Genomic DNA, 27313 nt, shown 5'->3' with positions numbered 1-27313 from the left:
ATTAACTTGGGTTTTTTAGAGACTTTCGGCAGTAAGGTCTGACCTACTTACAGGTCAGAGGGTCTCAGACGGGGTTGGGGATTTGGAAATAATATTGCTTGGGGCATGAACCTGCACATATTATGTCTGTGAAAATACTCATCTTTATAACTGCAGAAGACTGTGATGCATCATCTGGTGTCCCTCCTGTAAGGAAAGAACAGAAATGAGTATTCAATTGATTATCGCACTGTTAAACAATTTGCAAAAATCATCTTTTGATAAAAATAGCTCAGGACAGAAACCTAAAAGAGATAGTGGGAGACATACCCGTGTATCCCCTGTGAGCCAATGCTGTTACCTCCCCTCAGTATTAACCCTGGATAGGTACGCTCCTCGGACACCCCTTTAAGGGTATACTCGGTCGCGCGCGACCCCGACTCCGAAAAAAATTCAGGAAAAATTTAGTTATGCATCAATCTGTATTGTTTGACTTGCTAAAAATACTTCAAAGAATGATAAAAACTACTGAAAATATAAATGATACCCATCTACAAAATAACTATTTATTGGAAATATATTAAAAATTTAAGTATACAAAAAAAGACGACGTAAATATTCACAAAAAATAGAAATATACATATACACATAAATCCCTTTACGGGCACCTTTTTAGATGGCAAAGCAACAGCGTGTAATTGCTGGAAATGAGTTGGACCCATAGAAGTCAAGATCTGAAATGAGAAAAAAAGGGTAACTTTTTTTGCCCAAAATAATTTGTCCAAATTTCATGAATTTTTTTGGGTACCCAAATGAAATAGGAAGAGGCTAATTTTTTTATAGAATAAATTCATATTATCCTAGAACAGAAATACATAATAAAATGTGCACTAAGATGTAATTTACTGTTATATCAGGGGTGAAATCTAAAGGTCATTTTTTGACGGCCTAGTTTCACAAAGTAAATTTCTTATGAAAATCATTGTATCTCCTATAAAATATGATATTTATGCATCAAAATATACCAAAATATCACGAAATCTATACAGAACAAGAATATATAGAGATATGCCAACTTACCTTTCGGGTATGTCAACAAAATGGCCGCAGACCGCAACAACTCTTACAGCCCAATCTACCACTTTAAATGAAGAATGGGGTTGCAAACTCTATATAATCATCAACATCTCTTTTTAACTCCATTAGAAGTGTGTTGATGACATCCATGCCGAGGGAATACTACCTGCTGGCCATTATTGAAGATAAATTCAAAATAAATAGAAAAAAATCAAATTTGCAAAAAATAAAAAAAATTCAGAAATTAGCATTTGAGGGAAAATGGACGTCATGGTAATATATGGCATCTAAGCCAAAACCAATGTCATGCAAGTGGTAGACACACCATCCATCCACACTTTCCAACTATAAAGAACCAAACAAGTATCAACACTGTTCGACAATTTATAATTATGTAATAACTTTGCTGTTTGATCACTTACCCCTATAAAGGTATGTCAGGGTCGAGGTCGACCCCTGGGGGGGTAAAAAAACGGGGAAGGAGGGAAGTTAGACGAAAATCAGTCCTAAAGCAGACAATGGCATGTAGACTAGTCACCCCTTGCAGGTCGATCACTTCCATATTCAAGACAGCTGATGATTTATGGGGAAAAAACAGGTTTTGAAAATGCTGTAGGGGTCGCATACGACCCATCATACCTTTCCAGGGTTAAGATAAGGAAATTCCTCCAACCGGGGAATTCCCGGTAGAAAAAGGGGGTCGAACACCTAGGTGTAAGGAAGCGTACAAGCACTGTCCCCCTCTATACTTAACACTGTGAGGTAAGGAGGACTGATTTCACAATCAGAGTATCGAAGGAATGCCATTCTTTCGATATAGGAGCGGCACCAGCAGAAGCTCGCACAAAGGTACCCAAGATATGTTGATTAGAAAAATAAAAGACATATATTTGTGCATCCCAACCAATCTATTCACTGTAACCTCCCTTACAATATTAAATCAGGGAGCTTCTTGATCAGGGAAACTCAGGGATAAGGGCTCTCCCCTTTAGGGGTTAGAGGTGTCACACCACCAGCCCTTCACGAAATTTAATATTGCGGGGTAAATGTAAACCGATTTCAAATCAGAATAGTGACGAAATATTATTCTATCAATATAGGATTGGGTTCAGCGAATATCTGGGCAGGGATACCCAAGATATATTGGAAATAACTACTAGTATAATATATACGTTAGTTATCCATCTGCGGTATAAACTATACTGCAAATATACTGACTACCTGTATAGACATATACTGTAGTTCAGCCGGCATGTTGCCGGATTAGCTAGCTCGGAACATCTACCAAGCTAGATAAGAGAGAGAGAGAGAAAGCATGGAGTGAAGGCTATCTATTACTGTATATGTATACAGTAATAAAGGATGTAAAAGTCTATTTTTACTGCCTTTCTCCAAAAAGAAGGTTCAAATGAAAGGGGAGAATGTACCATTCAGGTTCCATCTAGCCATAGTACTATTGCCGGCTTACCACTGTAGGCCAGCCTCTGTCAGCACGAGTACAGTCGGCATGCTACCGACTGAGTCAGTACCTATCCGTGCCGGTCTACTGCCGGCCAAAGCAATACGCCGACAACAGGCCGACAACAGAAGTTGTGGCCAGCAGTTCAAGGGAGAACTGGAGAACCTTGGTGACAAAAGGGACCTCCCACCCACAGCCGTCATGGCCGTTGGAAGCCGTCAGTCGCCGACAGCCGTCAGCTGAGGAGAGGTGGTCTGGCCGGCTCCAGCAACCCACCGGCAATGGTAAGGTTGCAGGACGCCGGCTCAGGAAAGACAATGGCTCGGCCATCGTAAAAGAACAGAGGGGGGGGAGGGTCCTATAAGAGGTATGGGAGGGACCGGCAATGTTGCCGGACCTACACACCCTGAAGAAACTCTGTTTCAGTACCGGCACAACCACAAGCAGCAGGAGAATCAACTATTCTCCAGCTTAGGAGGTGCTAATACAGTTACGGGGACGGCAGTCCATGCCGTTCCTCTCAACATGGGAGAAACAGAGTTCCAATGCCGGCACCATTCTAGGCCACAAGAGTATACGACTCTACAGCCTAGGGTCTGCGAGCATAGGACTAGTCTACTAGACCAAAGGGAGAAGGTGGCGGCAACATTCGACCAGTTCAGGTGTAATCTAGGGAGGGCTAGCCTCCTATGCCGGCAGCTCAGCCGGCAGGGGAATGCAATCACCCCGCCGACCGACTGCCGACAAAAGACTAAATACTATGAGGTTCTGATCAAATCCCAAACCTTGCCGTCTGCCGTTAAGGGATGAGACAGAAAACTCTAGCCTAGTCATGCCTGAATTCGAAATTCAAGGCCGACGCAGAGAGTTGTAGCCTAAGGCTACTCTCAGAGGGAAGAGAGATTACCCATAAATCTCTAAACGAGACTAGTAATGGCTTAGGCTGCCCATTCACTAGCGACCAAATCTGTTAGATTAGATCAAAGTGGGCGGAGTTTCAGCATATCGTTGTGTGAGTGTTCATATTTATCCTCCAATCTGATTGTATGATCTAATTGCTACAATCGATTGTTCATTGAGATCTAAAGGAGGCCATTTACAGAGATGTAATTTGCCCCGACTGGAACTGCTCGTATGTGGCTGGGTGAGTCAACCTGGCCAGTCTCTATATCAGAAGCCTCATTATTTTGTTCTTTCGAGTGAAAAATATAAGTGGAAAAATAATATCTGAGGTTTGGGTGGACAGTTTTTTGGGGCGAATTTATTGAGATTTATAAGTGTCATCCATGCCTATGGAATGTAAAAAGCAAATTGTATTAAGATAAAAACGCTAAAACAAGGCTTACAAAGTTCTGATAGAAAAACTTAAAGAAAAGTGCTGTTTAACATCCTAAGGAGAACTAAGAAACCCTTCCGTCCTCCTTTTAGGGCAAACTTGACTGTTTGCCTTTATCAGCTTTTCAGTGTTTCACTGTAATATAAGATTCCTTTCTATTGTATAACGCTTAGGATAAGTACGCTGGAAAAGAATAGGAGACATACATGTGAATCCTTCCAGCCAACTGCTGCGGCCTTCCTAATTATTGATTCTAGGGCATCTCCTTTCAAGAAGGGCCAGATGGAAGATTCTAGCCCATAAGGATAGAGTAGCGTAAAAAGCGCCTACATCCGGGGAATTAATAATGAGAATCAAAGAGGCTGATGAAGCGTCAGTGTAGAAAAAAAGGGGGGGGGGAAGTGGATCCCCCAAATCAGTTAAGTCTCAGCAAGAGATTGTGCTTAGAAGCACAGCGTACTGGAAAACCATTCTATTGTATGGTTATGTACCAAAGATTTTTGTCTGTGATATGGTCCTATACTACAGATGTACAGGGTATTGTATACCCCTATACAACTGGCATATTGTGGAGGATTTATTTTTGCTTTATTTTAATTTTTGTTTTGGCCAAATCCTGAGAGAGAGAGAGAGAGAGAGAGAGAGAGAGAGAGAGAGAGAGAGAGAGAGAGAGAGAGAGAGAGAGAGAGAGAGAGAGATTTAATTTGCTTTAGTTTTGCTAAATCGCGCGTGCGCGAGTGTGTGTGTGTGTGTGTTTGTGTGTGTGTGTGTATGTGTGTTTGTGTGTCCGGGGTGCGCGCCGAAGAACAAGTGATAGTTAGCGAATGATTGTTTGTAGTGGGAAAGACTGTCGGTATATTTGAGGTTGTTTGTTTACATTGTTTTTAGCTAGGTTACGACAGTGGTGAATGTTTCTGAGCGAATGCTTTTTTTATTTGACTGCAGCTTAAGGCAGTTGTGTGAACGCTGGATTATATATATTTTTCTTACCAGCGTTGGAAGTTTTCATTGATTTTCTGAGTAAGTACAGTTTTGTTTATCTTTGCTTATCGTGATTGTGAATGATAGGAACAATTTATTATTTATCTTTGATTATAGTGCGATAGTTCAGTTAGCTAGAAGTGTTCGTGTTTTTTTTTTTTATTTATTTTGGCAGGCCGTGATTCCTCCTTTGGAGAGACTCAAGTTTTGAAAGTGGATTATTGTTGATGACCAGGCCTGTAATAAAGGATTGCATTTAGACTTCGCTAATCGATTGCTCAACTGTTGATGACCTGGCCTGTATACGATTTTTTTTGGACTGTTTTTTGGATTTCTGAACGGATGATGACTTGGCCTTTGAATTAAGATTGCTGATGATGATGATGATGATGATGATGAATATGATGATGATGATATCAATGACCCCAATCAGGGAAGTACTGTTTGCAAATTGCCACTCAGTGGAATAGTTGATCACAAAGCGGTGATAGTGGTAGTTTGCCATAAAAGACAGTTTGGCTTGTGTTGAGGACAGTGTCGGTGTCTTATAAAAAATAATATATACATATTGGTTGTGGTCTATTTTAATTTTAAGTTTGTTAGGGTTTTTTATATGAATGGTGTTTTGGTTTTTGCATATTTAATATTAAGTTTGATCAGTTTTAAGTATTTTGAATGTGGATGCTTTTGGTGTTAATTATTTTAGTTTGTAAGGTAATATAGCTTTAAGGTTATGTTTTGTTTCAATTTTCCTTCTGTCCAAGAGTCCGGTTGATAAAGTAAGGGGAAAGTTTGTGTTGTGGGACAATTGTCAGTTAGAGTGATTCAAGGGTGTGGGGGTTGTTTTGCAACATCCCACCACAATATTACCGTCAAGGCTAGTACTTGGGGGTAAGTTAACTGGCACAGTACTTCAGTACCGTTATGGGTAGCAGTTCTCCGGCATGTCAGTGACTTGTCGGCTGTCAGCGGGTCGCTGACAGAAGTCACACCATCCTAGGCAGTATTCAATGTGACTGGGTAGTGGTGAAAACTATACGCATAGTCAGCAGCCCTCTTAACCATTGGCGACTCCTCAGGCTGTCGGCAGTCCGCCGGTTACCGGCGGGCTGCCGATTGAAGGCATACCAACTCAACTATTGACTGGGTGGTGACCAAGGGCACACACTGCTGGCTCTCAGCGGCGGAGTCGAATGTGACATTGAATCAATGACTGCCGTCGTTGTTATCACTACAAGGTGTGGCCTGAATGTAGTCTCTGCCTGGTGTTTTCCAGCCGGGGGTTCGAGTCTTGCTCAGATTCATTAGTGCCGTTAGTATTTGCAACCTTACCATCCTTGTAAGGCAAGGTTGGAGGGTTTGGGGGAGCTTTAAAACCTTAAAAACCTTAAAAACCTTTAAAGGGAACACTAAATTGTTAGTTATCGAAATGAATAAGTGAAATCTTCAGTCCAATTCCCGTAGAGTTTTCGTATTTTTGCGAGTTCGCAACTGAACTGCATTTGAGATAACTTCTGAAACCAAACCAACTGTAGTTCAACAGCTTGAGACTGCCATCTTGTATGCACTGGCAGCGAGAGGGGGGGGTCTACCCCCATCTTCACCTCCTCTCCTCGAACTGGAGTGGAGAAAGGAGGGATAGGGGACAGGAAGTCCTTTAGGAAGCTGTAAAATAGGTAGGTATGGTTTTGGAGAGATTTTAGAAATCTCATACACAAATGTGTTATATTAACTTGGGTTTTTTAGAGACTTTCGGCAGTAAGGTCTGACCTACTTACAGGTCAGAGGGTCTCAGACGGGGTTGGGGATTTGGAAATAATATTGCTTGGGGCATGAACCTGCACATATTATGTCTGTGAAAATACTCATCTTTATAACTGCAGAAGACTGTGATGCATCATCTGGTGTCCCTCCTGTAAGGAAAGAACAGAAATGAGTATTCAATTGATTATCGCACTGTTAAACAATTTGCAAAAATCATCTTTTGATAAAAATAGCTCAGGACAGAAACCTAAAAGAGATAGTGGGAGACATACCCGTGTATCCCCTGTGAGCCAATGCTGTTACCTCCCCTCAGTATTAACCCTGGATAGGTACGCTCCTCGGACACCCCTTTAAGGGTATACTCGGTCGCGCGCGACCCCGACTCCGAAAAAAATTCAGGAAAAATTTAGTTATGCATCAATCTGTATTGTTTGACTTGCTAAAAATACTTCAAAGAATGATAAAAACTACTGAAAATATAAATGATACCCATCTACAAAATAACTATTTATTGGAAATATATTAAAAATTTAAGTATACAAAAAAAGACGACGTAAATATTCACAAAAAATAGAAATATACATATACACATAAATCCCTTTACGGGCACCTTTTTAGATGGCAAAGCAACAGCGTGTAATTGCTGGAAATGAGTTGGACCCATAGAAGTCAAGATCTGAAATGAGAAAAAAAGGGTAACTTTTTTTGGCCAAAATAATTTGTCCAAATTTCATGAATTTTTTTGGGTACCCAAATGAAATAGGAAGAGGCTAATTTTTTTATAGAATAAACTCATATTATCCTAGAACAGAAATACATAATAAAATGTGCACTAAGATGTAATTTACTGTTATATCAGGGGTGAAATCTAAAGGTCATTTTTTGACGGCCTAGTTTCACAAAGTAAATTTCTTATGAAAATCATTGTATCTCCTATAAAATATGATATTTATGCATCAAAATATACCAAAATATCACGAAATCTATACAGAACAAGAATATATAGAGATATGCCAACTTACCTTTCGGGTATGTCAACAAAATGGCCGCAGACCGCAACAACTCTTACAGCCCAATCTACCACTTTAAATGAAGAATGGGGTTGCAAACTCTATATAATCATCAACATCTCTTTTTAACTCCATTAGAAGTGTGTTGATGACATCCATGCCGAGGGAATACTACCTGCTGGCCATTATTGAAGATAAATTCAAAATAAATAGAAAAAAATCAAATTTGCAAAAAATAAAAAAAATTCAGAAATTAGCATTTGAGGGAAAATGGACGTCATGGTAATATATGGCATCTAAGCCAAAACCAATGTCATGCAAGTGGTAGACACACCATCCATCCACACTTTCCAACTATAAAGAACCAAACAAGTATCAACACTGTTCGACAATTTATAATTATGTAATAACTTTGCTGTTTGATCACTTACCCCTATAAAGGTATGTCAGGGTCGAGGTCGACCCCTGGGGGGGTAAAAAAACGGGGAAGGAGGGAAGTTAGACGAAAATCAGTCCTAAAGCAGACAATGGCATGTAGACTAGTCACCCCTTGCAGGTCGATCACTTCCATATTCAAGACAGCTGATGATTTATGGGGAAAAAACAGGTTTTGAAAATGCTGTAGGGGTCGCATACGACCCATCATACCTTTCCAGGGTTAAGATAAGGAAATTCCTCCAACCGGGGAATTCCCGGTAGAAAAAGGGGGTCGAACACCTAGGTGTAAGGAAGCGTACAAGCACTGTCCCCCTCTATACTTAACACTGTGAGGTAAGGAGGACTGATTTCACAATCAGAGTATCGAAGGAATGCCATTCTTTCGATATAGGAGCGGCACCAGCAGAAGCTCGCACAAAGGTACCCAAGATATGTTGATTAGAAAAATAAAAGACATATATTTGTGCATCCCAACCAATCTATTCACTGTAACCTCCCTTACAATATTAAATCAGGGAGCTTCTTGATCAGGGAAACTCAGGGATAAGGGCTCTCCCCTTTAGGGGTTAGAGGTGTCACACCACCAGCCCTTCACGAAATTTAATATTGCGGGGTAAATGTAAACCGATTTCAAATCAGAATAGTGACGAAATATTATTCTATCAATATAGGATTGGGTTCAGCGAATATCTGGGCAGGGATACCCAAGATATATTGGAAATAACTACTAGTATAATATATACGTTAGTTATCCATCTGCGGTATAAACTATACTGCAAATATACTGACTACCTGTATAGACATATACTGTAGTTCAGCCGGCATGTTGCCGGATTAGCTAGCTCGGAACATCTACCAAGCTAGATAAGAGAGAGAGAGAGAAAGCATGGAGTGAAGGCTATCTATTACTGTATATGTATACAGTAATAAAGGATGTAAAAGTCTATTTTTACTGCCTTTCTCCAAAAAGAAGGTTCAAATGAAAGGGGAGAATGTACCATTCAGGTTCCATCTAGCCATAGTACTATTGCCGGCTTACCACTGTAGGCCAGCCTCTGTCAGCACGAGTACAGTCGGCATGCTACCGACTGAGTCAGTACCTATCCGTGCCGGTCTACTGCCGGCCAAAGCAATACGCCGACAACAGGCCGACAACAGAAGTTGTGGCCAGCAGTTCAAGGGAGAACTGGAGAACCTTGGTGACAAAAGGGACCTCCCACCCACAGCCGTCATGGCCGTTGGAAGCCGTCAGTCGCCGACAGCCGTCAGCTGAGGAGAGGTGGTCTGGCCGGCTCCAGCAACCCACCGGCAATGGTAAGGTTGCAGGACGCCGGCTCAGGAAAGACAATGGCTCGGCCATCGTAAAAGAACAGAGGGGGGGGAGGGTCCTATAAGAGGTATGGGAGGGACCGGCAATGTTGCCGGACCTACACACCCTGAAGAAACTCTGTTTCAGTACCGGCACAACCACAAGCAGCAGGAGAATCAACTATTCTCCAGCTTAGGAGGTGCTAATACAGTTACGGGGACGGCAGTCCATGCCGTTCCTCTCAACATGGGAGAAACAGAGTTCCAATGCCGGCACCATTCTAGGCCACAAGAGTATACGACTCTACAGCCTAGGGTCTGCGAGCATAGGACTAGTCTACTAGACCAAAGGGAGAAGGTGGCGGCAACATTCGACCAGTTCAGGTGTAATCTAGGGAGGGCTAGCCTCCTATGCCGGCAGCTCAGCCGGCAGGGGAATGCAATCACCCCGCCGACCGACTGCCGACAAAAGACTAAATACTATGAGGTTCTGATCAAATCCCAAACCTTGCCGTCTGCCGTTAAGGGATGAGACAGAAAACTCTAGCCTAGTCATGCCTGAATTCGAAATTCAAGGCCGACGCAGAGAGTTGTAGCCTAAGGCTACTCTCAGAGGGAAGAGAGATTACCCATAAATCTCTAAACGAGACTAGTAATGGCTTAGGCTGCCCATTCACTAGCGACCAAATCTGTTAGATTAGATCAAAGTGGGCGGAGTTTCAGCATATCGTTGTGTGAGTGTTCATATTTATCCTCCAATCTGATTGTATGATCTAATTGCTACAATCGATTGTTCATTGAGATCTAAAGGAGGCCATTTACAGAGATGTAATTTGCCCCGACTGGAACTGCTCGTATGTGGCTGGGTGAGTCAACCTGGCCAGTCTCTATATCAGAAGCCTCATTATTTTGTTCTTTCGAGTGAAAAATATAAGTGGAAAAATAATATCTGAGGTTTGGGTGGACAGTTTTTTGGGGCGAATTTATTGAGATTTATAAGTGTCATCCATGCCTATGGAATGTAAAAAGCAAATTGTATTAAGATAAAAACGCTAAAACAAGGCTTACAAAGTTCTGATAGAAAAACTTAAAGAAAAGTGCTGTTTAACATCCTAAGGAGAACTAAGAAACCCTTCCGTCCTCCTTTTAGGGCAAACTTGACTGTTTGCCTTTATCAGCTTTTCAGTGTTTCACTGTAATATAAGATTCCTTTCTATTGTATAACGCTTAGGATAAGTACGCTGGAAAAGAATAGGAGACATACATGTGAATCCTTCCAGCCAACTGCTGCGGCCTTCCTAATTATTGATTCTAGGGCATCTCCTTTCAAGAAGGGCCAGATGGAAGATTCTAGCCCATAAGGATAGAGTAGCGTAAAAAGCGCCTACATCCGGGGAATTAATAATGAGAATCAAAGAGGCTGATGAAGCGTCAGTGTAGAAAAAAAGGGGGGGGGGGAAGTGGATCCCCCAAATCAGTTAAGTCTCAGCAAGAGATTGTGCTTAGAAGCACAGCGTACTGGAAAACCATTCTATTGTATGGTTATGTACCAAAGATTTTTGTCTGTGATATGGTCCTATACTACAGATGTACAGGGTATTGTATACCCCTATACAACTGGCATATTGTGGAGGATTTATTTTTGCTTTATTTTAATTTTTGTTTTGGCCAAATCCTGAGAGAGAGAGAGAGAGAGAGAGAGAGAGAGAGAGAGAGAGAGAGAGAGAGAGAGAGAGAGAGAGAGAGAGATTTAATTTGCTTTAGTTTTGCTAAATCGCGCGTGCGCGAGTGTGTGTGTGTGTGTGTGTTTGTGTGTGTGTGTGTATGTGTGTTTGTGTGTCCGGGGTGCGCGCCGAAGAACAAGTGATAGTTAGCGAATGATTGTTTGTAGTGGGAAAGACTGTCGGTATATTTGAGGTTGTTTGTTTACATTGTTTTTAGCTAGGTTACGACAGTGGTGAATGTTTCTGAGCGAATGCTTTTTTTATTTGACTGCAGCTTAAGGCAGTTGTGTGAACGCTGGATTATATATATTTTTCTTACCAGCGTTGGAAGTTTTCATTGATTTTCTGAGTAAGTACAGTTTTGTTTATCTTTGCTTATCGTGATTGTGAATGATAGGAACAATTTATTATTTATCTTTGATTATAGTGCGATAGTTCAGTTAGCTAGAAGTGTTCGTGTTTTTTTTTTTTATTTATTTTGGCAGGCCGTGATTCCTCCTTTGGAGAGACTCAAGTTTTGAAAGTGGATTATTGTTGATGACCAGGCCTGTAATAAAGGATTGCATTTAGACTTCGCTAATCGATTGCTCAACTGTTGATGACCTGGCCTGTATACGATTTTTTTTGGACTGTTTTTTGGATTTCTGAACGGATGATGACTTGGCCTTTGAATTAAGATTGCTGATGATGATGATGATGATGATGATGAATATGATGATGATGATATCAATGACCCCAATCAGGGAAGTACTGTTTGCAAATTGCCACTCAGTGGAATAGTTGATCACAAAGCGGTGATAGTGGTAGTTTGCCATAAAAGACAGTTTGGCTTGTGTTGAGGACAGTGTCGGTGTCTTATAAAAAATAATATATACATATTGGTTGTGGTCTATTTTAATTTTAAGTTTGTTAGGGTTTTTTATATGAATGGTGTTTTGGTTTTTGCATATTTAATATTAAGTTTGATCAGTTTTAAGTATTTTGAATGTGGATGCTTTTGGTGTTAATTATTTTAGTTTGTAAGGTAATATAGCTTTAAGGTTATGTTTTGTTTCAATTTTCCTTCTGTCCAAGAGTCCGGTTGATAAAGTAAGGGGAAAGTTTGTGTTGTGGGACAATTGTCAGTTAGAGTGATTCAAGGGTGTGGGGGTTGTTTTGCAACATCCCACCACAATATTACCGTCAAGGCTAGTACTTGGGGGTAAGTTAACTGGCACAGTACTTCAGTACCGTTATGGGTAGCAGTTCTCCGGCATGTCAGTGACTTGTCGGCTGTCAGCGGGTCGCTGACAGAAGTCACACCATCCTAGGCAGTATTCAATGTGACTGGGTAGTGGTGAAAACTATACGCATAGTCAGCAGCCCTCTTAACCATTGGCGACTCCTCAGGCTGTCGGCAGTCCGCCGGTTACCGGCGGGCTGCCGATTGAAGGCATACCAACTCAACTATTGACTGGGTGGTGACCAAGGGCACACACTGCTGGCTCTCAGCGGCGGAGTCGAATGTGACATTGAATCAATGACTGCCGTCGTTGTTATCACTACAAGGTGTGGCCTGAATGTAGTCTCTGCCTGGTGTTTTCCAGCCGGGGGTTCGAGTCTTGCTCAGATTCATTAGTGCCGTTAGTATTTGCAACCTTACCATCCTTGTAAGGCAAGGTTGGAGGGTTTGGGGGAGCTTTAAAACCTTAAAAACCTTAAAAACCTTTAAAGGGAACACTAAATTGTTAGTTATCGAAATGAATAAGTGAAATCTTCAGTCCAATTCCCGTAGAGTTTTCGTATTTTTGCGAGTTCGCAACTGAACTGCATTTGAGATAACTTCTGAAACCAAACCAACTGTAGTTCAACAGCTTGAGACTGCCATCTTGTATGCACTGGCAGCGAGAGGGGGGGGTCTACCCCCATCTTCACCTCCTCTCCTCGAACTGGAGTGGAGAAAGGAGGGATAGGGGACAGGAAGTCCTTTAGGAAGCTGTAAAATAGGTAGGTATGGTTTTGGAGAGATTTTAGAAATCTCATACACAAATGTGTTATATTAACTTGGGTTTTTTAGAGACTTTCGGCAGTAAGGTCTGACCTACTTACAGGTCAGAGGGTCTCAGACGGGGTTGGGGATTTGGAAATAATATTGCTTGGGGCATGAACCTGCACATATTATGTCTGTGAAAATACTCATCTTTATAACTGCAGAAGACTGTGATGCATCATCTGGTGTCCCTCCTGTAAGGAAAGAACAGAAATGAGTATTCAATTGATTATCGCACTGTTAAACAATTTGCAAAAATCATCTTTTGATAAAAATAGCTCAGGACAGAAACCTAAAAGAGATAGTGGGAGACATACCCGTGTATCCCCTGTGAGCCAATGCTGTTACCTCCCCTCAGTATTAACCCTGGATAGGTACGCTCCTCGGACACCCCTTTAAGGGTATACTCGGTCGCGCGCGACCCCGACTCCGAAAAAAATTCAGGAAAAATTTAGTTATGCATCAATCTGTATTGTTTGACTTGCTAAAAATACTTCAAAGAATGATAAAAACTACTGAAAATATAAATGATACCCATCTACAAAATAACTATTTATTGGAAATATATTAAAAATTTAAGTATACAAAAAAAGACGACGTAAATATTCACAAAAAATAGAAATATACATATACACATAAATCCCTTTACGGGCACCTTTTTAGATGGCAAAGCAACAGCGTGTAATTGCTGGAAATGAGTTGGACCCATAGAAGTCAAGATCTGAAATGAGAAAAAAAGGGTAACTTTTTTTGGCCAAAATAATTTGTCCAAATTTCATGAATTTTTTTGGGTACCCAAATGAAATAGGAAGAGGCTAATTTTTTTATAGAATAAACTCATATTATCCTAGAACAGAAATACATAATAAAATGTGCACTAAGATGTAATTTACTGTTATATCAGGGGTGAAATCTAAAGGTCATTTTTTGACGGCCTAGTTTCACAAAGTAAATTTCTTATGAAAATCATTGTATCTCCTATAAAATATGATATTTATGCATCAAAATATACCAAAATATCACGAAATCTATACAGAACAAGAATATATAGAGATATGCCAACTTACCTTTCGGGTATGTCAACAAAATGGCCGCAGACCGCAACAACTCTTACAGCCCAATCTACCACTTTAAATGAAGAATGGGGTTGCAAACTCTATATAATCATCAACATCTCTTTTTAACTCCATTAGAAGTGTGTTGATGACATCCATGCCGAGGGAATACTACCTGCTGGCCATTATTGAAGATAAATTCAAAATAAATAGAAAAAAATCAAATTTGCAAAAAATAAAAAAAATTCAGAAATTAGCATTTGAGGGAAAATGGACGTCATGGTAATATATGGCATCTAAGCCAAAACCAATGTCATGCAAGTGGTAGACACACCATCCATCCACACTTTCCAACTATAAAGAACCAAACAAGTATCAACACTGTTCGACAATTTATAATTATGTAATAACTTTGCTGTTTGATCACTTACCCCTATAAAGGTATGTCAGGGTCGAGGTCGACCCCTGGGGGGGTAAAAAAACGGGGAAGGAGGGAAGTTAGACGAAAATCAGTCCTAAAGCAGACAATGGCATGTAGACTAGTCACCCCTTGCAGGTCGATCACTTCCATATTCAAGACAGCTGATGATTTATGGGGAAAAAACAGGTTTTGAAAATGCTGTAGGGGTCGCATACGACCCATCATACCTTTCCAGGGTTAAGATAAGGAAATTCCTCCAACCGGGGAATTCCCGGTAGAAAAAGGGGGTCGAACACCTAGGTGTAAGGAAGCGTACAAGCACTGTCCCCCTCTATACTTAACACTGTGAGGTAAGGAGGACTGATTTCACAATCAGAGTATCGAAGGAATGCCATTCTTTCGATATAGGAGCGGCACCAGCAGAAGCTCGCACAAAGGTACCCAAGATATGTTGATTAGAAAAATAAAAGACATATATTTGTGCATCCCAACCAATCTATTCACTGTAACCTCCCTTACAATATTAAATCAGGGAGCTTCTTGATCAGGGAAACTCAGGGATAAGGGCTCTCCCCTTTAGGGGTTAGAGGTGTCACACCACCAGCCCTTCACGAAATTTAATATTGCGGGGTAAATGTAAACCGATTTCAAATCAGAATAGTGACGAAATATTATTCTATCAATATAGGATTGGGTTCAGCGAATATCTGGGCAGGGATACCCAAGATATATTGGAAATAACTACTAGTATAATATATACGTTAGTTATCCATCTGCGGTATAAACTATACTGCAAATATACTGACTACCTGTATAGACATATACTGTAGTTCAGCCGGCATGTTGCCGGATTAGCTAGCTCGGAACATCTACCAAGCTAGATAAGAGAGAGAGAGAGAAAGCATGGAGTGAAGGCTATCTATTACTGTATATGTATACAGTAATAAAGGATGTAAAAGTCTATTTTTACTGCCTTTCTCCAAAAAGAAGGTTCAAATGAAAGGGGAGAATGTACCATTCAGGTTCCATCTAGCCATAGTACTATTGCCGGCTTACCACTGTAGGCCAGCCTCTGTCAGCACGAGTACAGTCGGCATGCTACCGACTGAGTCAGTACCTATCCGTGCCGGTCTACTGCCGGCCAAAGCAATACGCCGACAACAGGCCGACAACAGAAGTTGTGGCCAGCAGTTCAAGGGAGAACTGGAGAACCTTGGTGACAAAAGGGACCTCCCACCCACAGCCGTCATGGCCGTTGGAAGCCGTCAGTCGCCGACAGCCGTCAGCTGAGGAGAGGTGGTCTGGCCGGCTCCAGCAACCCACCGGCAATGGTAAGGTTGCAGGACGCCGGCTCAGGAAAGACAATGGCTCGGCCATCGTAAAAGAACAGAGGGGGGGGAGGGTCCTATAAGAGGTATGGGAGGGACCGGCAATGTTGCCGGACCTACACACCCTGAAGAAACTCTGTTTCAGTACCGGCACAACCACAAGCAGCAGGAGAATCAACTATTCTCCAGCTTAGGAGGTGCTAATACAGTTACGGGGACGGCAGTCCATGCCGTTCCTCTCAACATGGGAGAAACAGAGTTCCAATGCCGGCACCATTCTAGGCCACAAGAGTATACGACTCTACAGCCTAGGGTCTGCGAGCATAGGACTAGTCTACTAGACCAAAGGGAGAAGGTGGCGGCAACATTCGACCAGTTCAGGTGTAATCTAGGGAGGGCTAGCCTCCTATGCCGGCAGCTCAGCCGGCAGGGGAATGCAATCACCCCGCCGACCGACTGCCGACAAAAGACTAAATACTATGAGGTTCTGATCAAATCCCAAACCTTGCCGTCTGCCGTTAAGGGATGAGACAGAAAACTCTAGCCTAGTCATGCCTGAATTCGAAATTCAAGGCCGACGCAGAGAGTTGTAGCCTAAGGCTACTCTCAGAGGGAAGAGAGATTACCCATAAATCTCTAAACGAGACTAGTAATGGCTTAGGCTGCCCATTCACTAGCGACCAAATCTGTTAGATTAGATCAAAGTGGGCGGAGTTTCAGCATATCGTTGTGTGAGTGTTCATATTTATCCTCCAATCTGATTGTATGATCTAATTGCTACAATCGATTGTTCATTGAGATCTAAAGGAGGCCATTTACAGAGATGTAATTTGCCCCGACTGGAACTGCTCGTATGTGGCTGGGTGAGTCAACCTGGCCAGTCTCTATATCAGAAGCCTCATTATTTTGTTCTTTCGAGTGAAAAATATAAGTGGAAAAATAATATCTGAGGTTTGGGTGGACAGTTTTTTGGGGCGAATTTATTGAGATTTATAAGTGTCATCCATGCCTATGGAATGTAAAAAGCAAATTGTATTAAGATAAAAACGCTAAAACAAGGCTTACAAAGTTCTGATAGAAAAACTTAAAGAAAAGTGCTGTTTAACATCCTAAGGAGAACTAAGAAACCCTTCCGTCCTCCTTTTAGGGCAAACTTGACTGTTTGCCTTTATCAGCTTTTCAGTGTTTCACTGTAATATAAGATTCCTTTCTATTGTATAACGCTTAGGATAAGTACGCTGGAAAAGAATAGGAGACATACATGTGAATCCTTCCAGCCAACTGCTGCGGCCTTCCTAATTATTGATTCTAGGGCATCTCCTTTCAAGAAGGGCCAGATGGAAGATTCTAGCCCATAAGGATAGAGTAGCGTAAAAAGCGCCTACATCCGGGGAATTAATAATGAGAATCAAAGAGGCTGATGAAGCGTCAGTGTAGAAAAAAAGGGGGGGGGGAAGTGGATCCCCCAAATCAGTTAAGTCTCAGCAAGAGATTGTGCTTAGAAGCACAGCGTACTGGAAAACCATTCTATTGTATGGTTATGTACCAAAGATTTTTGTCTGTGATATGGTCCTATACTACAGATGTACAGGGTATTGTATACCCCTATACAACTGGCATATTGTGGAGGATTTATTTTTGCTTTATTTTAATTTTTGTTTTGGCCAAATCCTGAGAGAGAGAGAGAGAGAGAGAGAGAGAGAGAGAGAGAGAGAGAGAGAGAGAGAGAGAGAGAGAGAGAGATTTAATTTGCTTTAGTTTTGCTAAATCGCGCGTGCGCGAGTGTGTGTGTGTGTGTGTTTGTGTGTGTGTGTGTGTGTGTATGTGTGTTTGTGTGTCCGGGGTGCGCGCCGAAGAACAAGTGATAGTTAGCGAATGATTGTTTGTAGTGGGAAAGACTGTCGGTATATTTGAGGTTGTTTGTTTACATTGTTTTTAGCTAGGTTACGACAGTGGTGAATGTTTCTGAGCGAATGCTTTTTTTATTTGACTGCAGCTTAAGGCAGTTGTGTGAACGCTGGATTATATATATTTTTCTTACCAGCGTTGGAAGTTTTCATTGATTTTCTGAGTAAGTACAGTTTTGTTTATCTTTGCTTATCGTGATTGTGAATGATAGGAACAATTTATTATTTATCTTTGATTATAGTGCGATAGTTCAGTTAGCTAGAAGTGTTCGTGTTTTTTTTTTTTATTTATTTTGGCAGGCCGTGATTCCTCCTTTGGAGAGACTCAAGTTTTGAAAGTGGATTATTGTTGATGACCAGGCCTGTAATAAAGGATTGCATTTAGACTTCGCTAATCGATTGCTCAACTGTTGATGACCTGGCCTGTATACGATTTTTTTTGGACTGTTTTTTGGATTTCTGAACGGATGATGACTTGGCCTTTGAATTAAGATTGCTGATGATGATGATGATGATGATGATGAATATGATGATGATGATATCAATGACCCCAATCAGGGAAGTACTGTTTGCAAATTGCCACTCAGTGGAATAGTTGATCACAAAGCGGTGATAGTGGTAGTTTGCCATAAAAGACAGTTTGGCTTGTGTTGAGGACAGTGTCGGTGTCTTATAAAAAATAATATATACATATTGGTTGTGGTCTATTTTAATTTTAAGTTTGTTAGGGTTTTTTATATGAATGGTGTTTTGGTTTTTGCATATTTAATATTAAGTTTGATCAGTTTTAAGTATTTTGAATGTGGATGCTTTTGGTGTTAATTATTTTAGTTTGTAAGGTAATATAGCTTTAAGGTTATGTTTTGTTTCAATTTTCCTTCTGTCCAAGAGTCCGGTTGATAAAGTAAGGGGAAAGTTTGTGTTGTGGGACAATTGTCAGTTAGAGTGATTCAAGGGTGTGGGGGTTGTTTTGCAACATCCCACCACAATATTACCGTCAAGGCTAGTACTTGGGGGTAAGTTAACTGGCACAGTACTTCAGTACCGTTATGGGTAGCAGTTCTCCGGCATGTCAGTGACTTGTCGGCTGTCAGCGGGTCGCTGACAGAAGTCACACCATCCTAGGCAGTATTCAATGTGACTGGGTAGTGGTGAAAACTATACGCATAGTCAGCAGCCCTCTTAACCATTGGCGACTCCTCAGGCTGTCGGCAGTCCGCCGGTTACCGGCGGGCTGCCGATTGAAGGCATACCAACTCAACTATTGACTGGGTGGTGACCAAGGGCACACACTGCTGGCTCTCAGCGGCGGAGTCGAATGTGACATTGAATCAATGACTGCCGTCGTTGTTATCACTACAAGGTGTGGCCTGAATGTAGTCTCTGCCTGGTGTTTTCCAGCCGGGGGTTCGAGTCTTGCTCAGATTCATTAGTGCCGTTAGTATTTGCAACCTTACCATCCTTGTAAGGCAAGGTTGGAGGGTTTGGGGGAGCTTTAAAACCTTAAAAACCTTAAAAACCTTTAAAGGGAACACTAAATTGTTAGTTATCGAAATGAATAAGTGAAATCTTCAGTCCAATTCCCGTAGAGTTTTCGTATTTTTGCGAGTTCGCAACTGAACTGCATTTGAGATAACTTCTGAAACCAAACCAACTGTAGTTCAACAGCTTGAGACTGCCATCTTGTATGCACTGGCAGCGAGAGGGGGGGGTCTACCCCCATCTTCACCTCCTCTCCTCGAACTGGAGTGGAGAAAGGAGGGATAGGGGACAGGAAGTCCTTTAGGAAGCTGTAAAATAGGTAGGTATGGTTTTGGAGAGATTTTAGAAATCTCATACACAAATGTGTTATATTAACTTGGGTTTTTTAGAGACTTTCGGCAGTAAGGTCTGACCTACTTACAGGTCAGAGGGTCTCAGACGGGGTTGGGGATTTGGAAATAATATTGCTTGGGGCATGAACCTGCACATATTATGTCTGTGAAAATACTCATCTTTATAACTGCAGAAGACTGTGATGCATCATCTGGTGTCCCTCCTGTAAGGAAAGAACAGAAATGAGTATTCAATTGATTATCGCACTGTTAAACAATTTGCAAAAATCATCTTTTGATAAAAATAGCTCAGGACAGAAACCTAAAAGAGATAGTGGGAGACATACCCGTGTATCCCCTGTGAGCCAATGCTGTTACCTCCCCTCAGTATTAACCCTGGATAGGTACGCTCCTCGGACACCCCTTTAAGGGTATACTCGGTCGCGCGCGACCCCGACTCCGAAAAAAATTCAGGAAAAATTTAGTTATGCATCAATCTGTATTGTTTGACTTGCTAAAAATACTTCAAAGAATGATAAAAACTACTGAAAATATAAATGATACCCATCTACAAAATAACTATTTATTGGAAATATATTAAAAATTTAAGTATACAAAAAAAGACGACGTAAATATTCACAAAAAATAGAAATATACATATACACATAAATCCCTTTACGGGCACCTTTTTAGATGGCAAAGCAACAGCGTGTAATTGCTGGAAATGAGTTGGACCCATAGAAGTCAAGATCTGAAATGAGAAAAAAAGGGTAACTTTTTTTGGCCAAAATAATTTGTCCAAATTTCATGAATTTTTTTGGGTACCCAAATGAAATAGGAAGAGGCTAATTTTTTTATAGAATAAACTCATATTATCCTAGAACAGAAATACATAATAAAATGTGCACTAAGATGTAATTTACTGTTATATCAGGGGTGAAATCTAAAGGTCATTTTTTGACGGCCTAGTTTCACAAAGTAAATTTCTTATGAAAATCATTGTATCTCCTATAAAATATGATATTTATGCATCAAAATATACCAAAATATCACGAAATCTATACAGAACAAGAATATATAGAGATATGCCAACTTACCTTTCGGGTATGTCAACAAAATGGCCGCAGACCGCAACAACTCTTACAGCCCAATCTACCACTTTAAATGAAGAATGGGGTTGCAAACTCTATATAATCATCAACATCTCTTTTTAACTCCATTAGAAGTGTGTTGATGACATCCATGCCGAGGGAATACTACCTGCTGGCCATTATTGAAGATAAATTCAAAATAAATAGAAAAAAATCAAATTTGCAAAAAATAAAAAAAATTCAGAAATTAGCATTTGAGGGAAAATGGACGTCATGGTAATATATGGCATCTAAGCCAAAACCAATGTCATGCAAGTGGTAGACACACCATCCATCCACACTTTCCAACTATAAAGAACCAAACAAGTATCAACACTGTTCGACAATTTATAATTATGTAATAACTTTGCTGTTTGATCACTTACCCCTATAAAGGTATGTCAGGGTCGAGGTCGACCCCTGGGGGGGTAAAAAAACGGGGAAGGAGGGAAGTTAGACGAAAATCAGTCCTAAAGCAGACAATGGCATGTAGACTAGTCACCCCTTGCAGGTCGATCACTTCCATATTCAAGACAGCTGATGATTTATGGGGAAAAAACAGGTTTTGAAAATGCTGTAGGGGTCGCATACGACCCATCATACCTTTCCAGGGTTAAGATAAGGAAATTCCTCCAACCGGGGAATTCCCGGTAGAAAAAGGGGGTCGAACACCTAGGTGTAAGGAAGCGTACAAGCACTGTCCCCCTCTATACTTAACACTGTGAGGTAAGGAGGACTGATTTCACAATCAGAGTATCGAAGGAATGCCATTCTTTCGATATAGGAGCGGCACCAGCAGAAGCTCGCACAAAGGTACCCAAGATATGTTGATTAGAAAAATAAAAGACATATATTTGTGCATCCCAACCAATCTATTCACTGTAACCTCCCTTACAATATTAAATCAGGGAGCTTCTTGATCAGGGAAACTCAGGGATAAGGGCTCTCCCCTTTAGGGGTTAGAGGTGTCACACCACCAGCCCTTCACGAAATTTAATATTGCGGGGTAAATGTAAACCGATTTCAAATCAGAATAGTGACGAAATATTATTCTATCAATATAGGATTGGGTTCAGCGAATATCTGGGCAGGGATACCCAAGATATATTGGAAATAACTACTAGTATAATATATACGTTAGTTATCCATCTGCGGTATAAACTATACTGCAAATATACTGACTACCTGTATAGACATATACTGTAGTTCAGCCGGCATGTTGCCGGATTAGCTAGCTCGGAACATCTACCAAGCTAGATAAGAGAGAGAGAGAGAAAGCATGGAGTGAAGGCTATCTATTACTGTATATGTATACAGTAATAAAGGATGTAAAAGTCTATTTTTACTGCCTTTCTCCAAAAAGAAGGTTCAAATGAAAGGGGAGAATGTACCATTCAGGTTCCATCTAGCCATAGTACTATTGCCGGCTTACCACTGTAGGCCAGCCTCTGTCAGCACGAGTACAGTCGGCATGCTACCGACTGAGTCAGTACCTATCCGTGCCGGTCTACTGCCGGCCAAAGCAATACGCCGACAACAGGCCGACAACAGAAGTTGTGGCCAGCAGTTCAAGGGAGAACTGGAGAACCTTGGTGACAAAAGGGACCTCCCACCCACAGCCGTCATGGCCGTTGGAAGCCGTCAGTCGCCGACAGCCGTCAGCTGAGGAGAGGTGGTCTGGCCGGCTCCAGCAACCCACCGGCAATGGTAAGGTTGCAGGACGCCGGCTCAGGAAAGACAATGGCTCGGCCATCGTAAAAGAACAGAGGGGGGGGAGGGTCCTATAAGAGGTATGGGAGGGACCGGCAATGTTGCCGGACCTACACACCCTGAAGAAACTCTGTTTCAGTACCGGCACAACCACAAGCAGCAGGAGAATCAACTATTCTCCAGCTTAGGAGGTGCTAATACAGTTACGGGGACGGCAGTCCATGCCGTTCCTCTCAACATGGGAGAAACAGAGTTCCAATGCCGGCACCATTCTAGGCCACAAGAGTATACGACTCTACAGCCTAGGGTCTGCGAGCATAGGACTAGTCTACTAGACCAAAGGGAGAAGGTGGCGGCAACATTCGACCAGTTCAGGTGTAATCTAGGGAGGGCTAGCCTCCTATGCCGGCAGCTCAGCCGGCAGGGGAATGCAATCACCCCGCCGACCGACTGCCGACAAAAGACTAAATACTATGAGGTTCTGATCAAATCCCAAACCTTGCCGTCTGCCGTTAAGGGATGAGACAGAAAACTCTAGCCTAGTCATGCCTGAATTCGAAATTCAAGGCCGACGCAGAGAGTTGTAGCCTAAGGCTACTCTCAGAGGGAAGAGAGATTACCCATAAATCTCTAAACGAGACTAGTAATGGCTTAGGCTGCCCATTCACTAGCGACCAAATCTGTTAGATTAGATCAAAGTGGGCGGAGTTTCAGCATATCGTTGTGTGAGTGTTCATATTTATCCTCCAATCTGATTGTATGATCTAATTGCTACAATCGATTGTTCATTGAGATCTAAAGGAGGCCATTTACAGAGATGTAATTTGCCCCGACTGGAACTGCTCGTATGTGGCTGGGTGAGTCAACCTGGCCAGTCTCTATATCAGAAGCCTCATTATTTTGTTCTTTCGAGTGAAAAATATAAGTGGAAAAATAATATCTGAGGTTTGGGTGGACAGTTTTTTGGGGCGAATTTATTGAGATTTATAAGTGTCATCCATGCCTATGGAATGTAAAAAGCAAATTGTATTAAGATAAAAACGCTAAAACAAGGCTTACAAAGTTCTGATAGAAAAACTTAAAGAAAAGTGCTGTTTAACATCCTAAGGAGAACTAAGAAACCCTTCCGTCCTCCTTTTAGGGCAAACTTGACTGTTTGCCTTTATCAGCTTTTCAGTGTTTCACTGTAATATAAGATTCCTTTCTATTGTATAACGCTTAGGATAAGTACGCTGGAAAAGAATAGGAGACATACATGTGAATCCTTCCAGCCAACTGCTGCGGCCTTCCTAATTATTGATTCTAGGGCATCTCCTTTCAAGAAGGGCCAGATGGAAGATTCTAGCCCATAAGGATAGAGTAGCGTAAAAAGCGCCTACATCCGGGGAATTAATAATGAGAATCAAAGAGGCTGATGAAGCGTCAGTGTAGAAAAAAAGGGGGGGGGGAAGTGGATCCCCCAAATCAGTTAAGTCTCAGCAAGAGATTGTGCTTAGAAGCACAGCGTACTGGAAAACCATTCTATTGTATGGTTATGTACCAAAGATTTTTGTCTGTGATATGGTCCTATACTACAGATGTACAGGGTATTGTATACCCCTATACAACTGGCATATTGTGGAGGATTTATTTTTGCTTTATTTTAATTTTTGTTTTGGCCAAATCCTGAGAGAGAGAGAGAGAGAGAGAGAGAGAGAGAGAGAGAGAGAGAGAGAGAGAGAGAGAGAGAGAGAGATTTAATTTGCTTTAGTTTTGCTAAATCGCGCGTGCGCGAGTGTGTGTGTGTGTGTGTGTGTGTGTGTGTGTGTGTGTATGTGTGTTTGTGTGTCCGGGGTGCGCGCCGAAGAACAAGTGATAGTTAGCGAATGATTGTTTGTAGTGGGAAAGACTGTCGGTATATTTGAGGTTGTTTGTTTACATTGTTTTTAGCTAGGTTACGACAGTGGTGAATGTTTCTGAGCGAATGCTTTTTTTATTTGACTGCAGCTTAAGGCAGTTGTGTGAACGCTGGATTATATATATTTTTCTTACCAGCGTTGGAAGTTTTCATTGATTTTCTGAGTAAGTACAGTTTTGTTTATCTTTGCTTATCGTGATTGTGAATGATAGGAACAATTTATTATTTATCTTTGATTATAGTGCGATAGTTCAGTTAGCTAGAAGTGTTCGTGTTTTTTTTTTTTATTTATTTTGGCAGGCCGTGATTCCTCCTTTGGAGAGACTCAAGTTTTGAAAGTGGATTATTGTTGATGACCAGGCCTGTAATAAAGGATTGCATTTAGACTTCGCTAATCGATTGCTCAACTGTTGATGACCTGGCCTGTATACGATTTTTTTTGGACTGTTTTTTGGATTTCTGAACGGATGATGACTTGGCCTTTGAATTAAGATTGCTGATGATGATGATGATGATGATGATGAATATGATGATGATGATATCAATGACCCCAATCAGGGAAGTACTGTTTGCAAATTGCCACTCAGTGGAATAGTTGATCACAAAGCGGTGATAGTGGTAGTTTGCCATAAAAGACAGTTTGGCTTGTGTTGAGGACAGTGTCGGTGTCTTATAAAAAATAATATATACATATTGGTTGTGGTCTATTTTAATTTTAAGTTTGTTAGGGTTTTTTATATGAATGGTGTTTTGGTTTTTGCATATTTAATATTAAGTTTGATCAGTTTTAAGTATTTTGAATGTGGATGCTTTTGGTGTTAATTATTTTAGTTTGTAAGGTAATATAGCTTTAAGGTTATGTTTTGTTTCAATTTTCCTTCTGTCCAAGAGTCCGGTTGATAAAGTAAGGGGAAAGTTTGTGTTGTGGGACAATTGTCAGTTAGAGTGATTCAAGGGTGTGGGGGTTGTTTTGCAACATCCCACCACAATATTACCGTCAAGGCTAGTACTTGGGGGTAAGTTAACTGGCACAGTACTTCAGTACCGTTATGGGTAGCAGTTCTCCGGCATGTCAGTGACTTGTCGGCTGTCAGCGGGTCGCTGACAGAAGTCACACCATCCTAGGCAGTATTCAATGTGACTGGGTAGTGGTGAAAACTATACGCATAGTCAGCAGCCCTCTTAACCATTGGCGACTCCTCAGGCTGTCGGCAGTCCGCCGGTTACCGGCGGGCTGCCGATTGAAGGCATACCAACTCAACTATTGACTGGGTGGTGACCAAGGGCACACACTGCTGGCTCTCAGCGGCGGAGTCGAATGTGACATTGAATCAATGACTGCCGTCGTTGTTATCACTACAAGGTGTGGCCTGAATGTAGTCTCTGCCTGGTGTTTTCCAGCCGGGGGTTCGAGTCTTGCTCAGATTCATTAGTGCCGTTAGTATTTGCAACCTTACCATCCTTGTAAGGCAAGGTTGGAGGGTTTGGGGGAGCTTTAAAACCTTAAAAACCTTAAAAACCTTTAAAGGGAACACTAAATTGTTAGTTATCGAAATGAATAAGTGAAATCTTCAGTCCAATTCCCGTAGAGTTTTCGTATTTTTGCGAGTTCGCAACTGAACTGCATTTGAGATAACTTCTGAAACCAAACCAACTGTAGTTCAACAGCTTGAGACTGCCATCTTGTATGCACTGGCAGCGAGAGGGGGGGGTCTACCCCCATCTTCACCTCCTCTCCTCGAACTGGAGTGGAGAAAGGAGGGATAGGGGACAGGAAGTCCTTTAGGAAGCTGTAAAATAGGTAGGTATGGTTTTGGAGAGATTTTAGAAATCTCATACACAAATGTGTTATATTAACTTGGGTTTTTTAGAGACTTTCGGCAGTAAGGTCTGACCTACTTACAGGTCAGAGGGTCTCAGACGGGGTTGGGGATTTGGAAATAATATTGCTTGGGGCATGAACCTGCACATATTATGTCTGTGAAAATACTCATCTTTATAACTGCAGAAGACTGTGATGCATCATCTGGTGTCCCTCCTGTAAGGAAAGAACAGAAATGAGTATTCAATTGATTATCGCACTGTTAAACAATTTGCAAAAATCATCTTTTGATAAAAATAGCTCAGGACAGAAACCTAAAAGAGATAGTGGGAGACATACCCGTGTATCCCCTGTGAGCCAATGCTGTTACCTCCCCTCAGTATTAACCCTGGATAGGTACGCTCCTCGGACACCCCTTTAAGGGTATACTCGGTCGCGCGCGACACCGACTCCGAAAAAAATTCAGGAAAAATTTAGTTATGCATCAATCTGTATTGTTTGACTTGCTAAAAATACTTCAAAGAATGATAAAAACTACTGAAAATATAAATGATACCCATCTACAAAATAACTATTTATTGGAAATATATTAAAAATTTAAGTATACAAAAAAAGACGACGTAAATATTCACAAAAAATAGAAATATACATATACACATAAATCCCTTTACGGGCACCTTTTTAGATGGCAAAGCAACAGCGTGTAATTGCTGGAAATGAGTTGGACCCATAGAAGTCAAGATCTGAAATGAGAAAAAAAGGGTAACTTTTTTTGGCCAAAATAATTTGTCCAAATTTCATGAATTTTTTTGGGTACCCAAATGAAATAGGAAGAGGCTAATTTTTTTATAGAATAAACTCATATTATCCTAGAACAGAAATACATAATAAAATGTGCACTAAGATGTAATTTACTGTTATATCAGGGGTGAAATCTAAAGGTCATTTTTTGACGGCCTAGTTTCACAAAGTAAATTTCTTATGAAAATCATTGTATCTCCTATAAAATATGATATTTATGCATCAAAATATACCAAAATATCACGAAATCTATACAGAACAAGAATATATAGAGATATGCCAACTTACCTTTCGGGTATGTCAACAAAATGGCCACAGACCGC

General features: G+C 41.2%; 2 protein-coding genes across 3 annotated transcripts in view; both read right to left on the bottom strand.

Annotated features, from left to right (window-relative positions):
• The window catches only part of LOC137632602 (uncharacterized), a 141706-nt gene extending 141539 nt beyond the window's left edge, over positions 1 to 167 (bottom strand). The window contains exon 1 of the mRNA XM_068364643.1: positions 145 to 167. The gene's annotated coding sequence lies outside the window, so the exon portion shown is untranslated. The remainder of the gene's footprint in view (positions 1 to 144) is intronic.
• LOC137632605 (uncharacterized) overlaps positions 1 to 26381 on the bottom strand; it is a 110138-nt gene extending 83757 nt beyond the window's left edge. Inside the window, exon 1 of one of the 2 annotated variants that reach the window (XM_068364648.1) lies at positions 26362 to 26381. The gene's annotated coding sequence lies outside the window, so the exon portion shown is untranslated. Of the gene's footprint in view, positions 1 to 142; positions 163 to 26361 lie in introns of those variants that run through there. The other variant, XM_068364649.1, reaches the window with a different exon arrangement.
• Positions 26382 to 27313: the final 932 nt, after the last annotated feature.

This window comes from Palaemon carinicauda, chromosome 41 (genome assembly GCF_036898095.1).
Source record: "Palaemon carinicauda isolate YSFRI2023 chromosome 41, ASM3689809v2, whole genome shotgun sequence".
In the NCBI taxonomy this organism is placed as follows: domain Eukaryota; kingdom Metazoa; phylum Arthropoda; class Malacostraca; order Decapoda; family Palaemonidae; genus Palaemon; species Palaemon carinicauda.
This window is presented reverse-complemented; position numbering and strand designations above follow the sequence as displayed.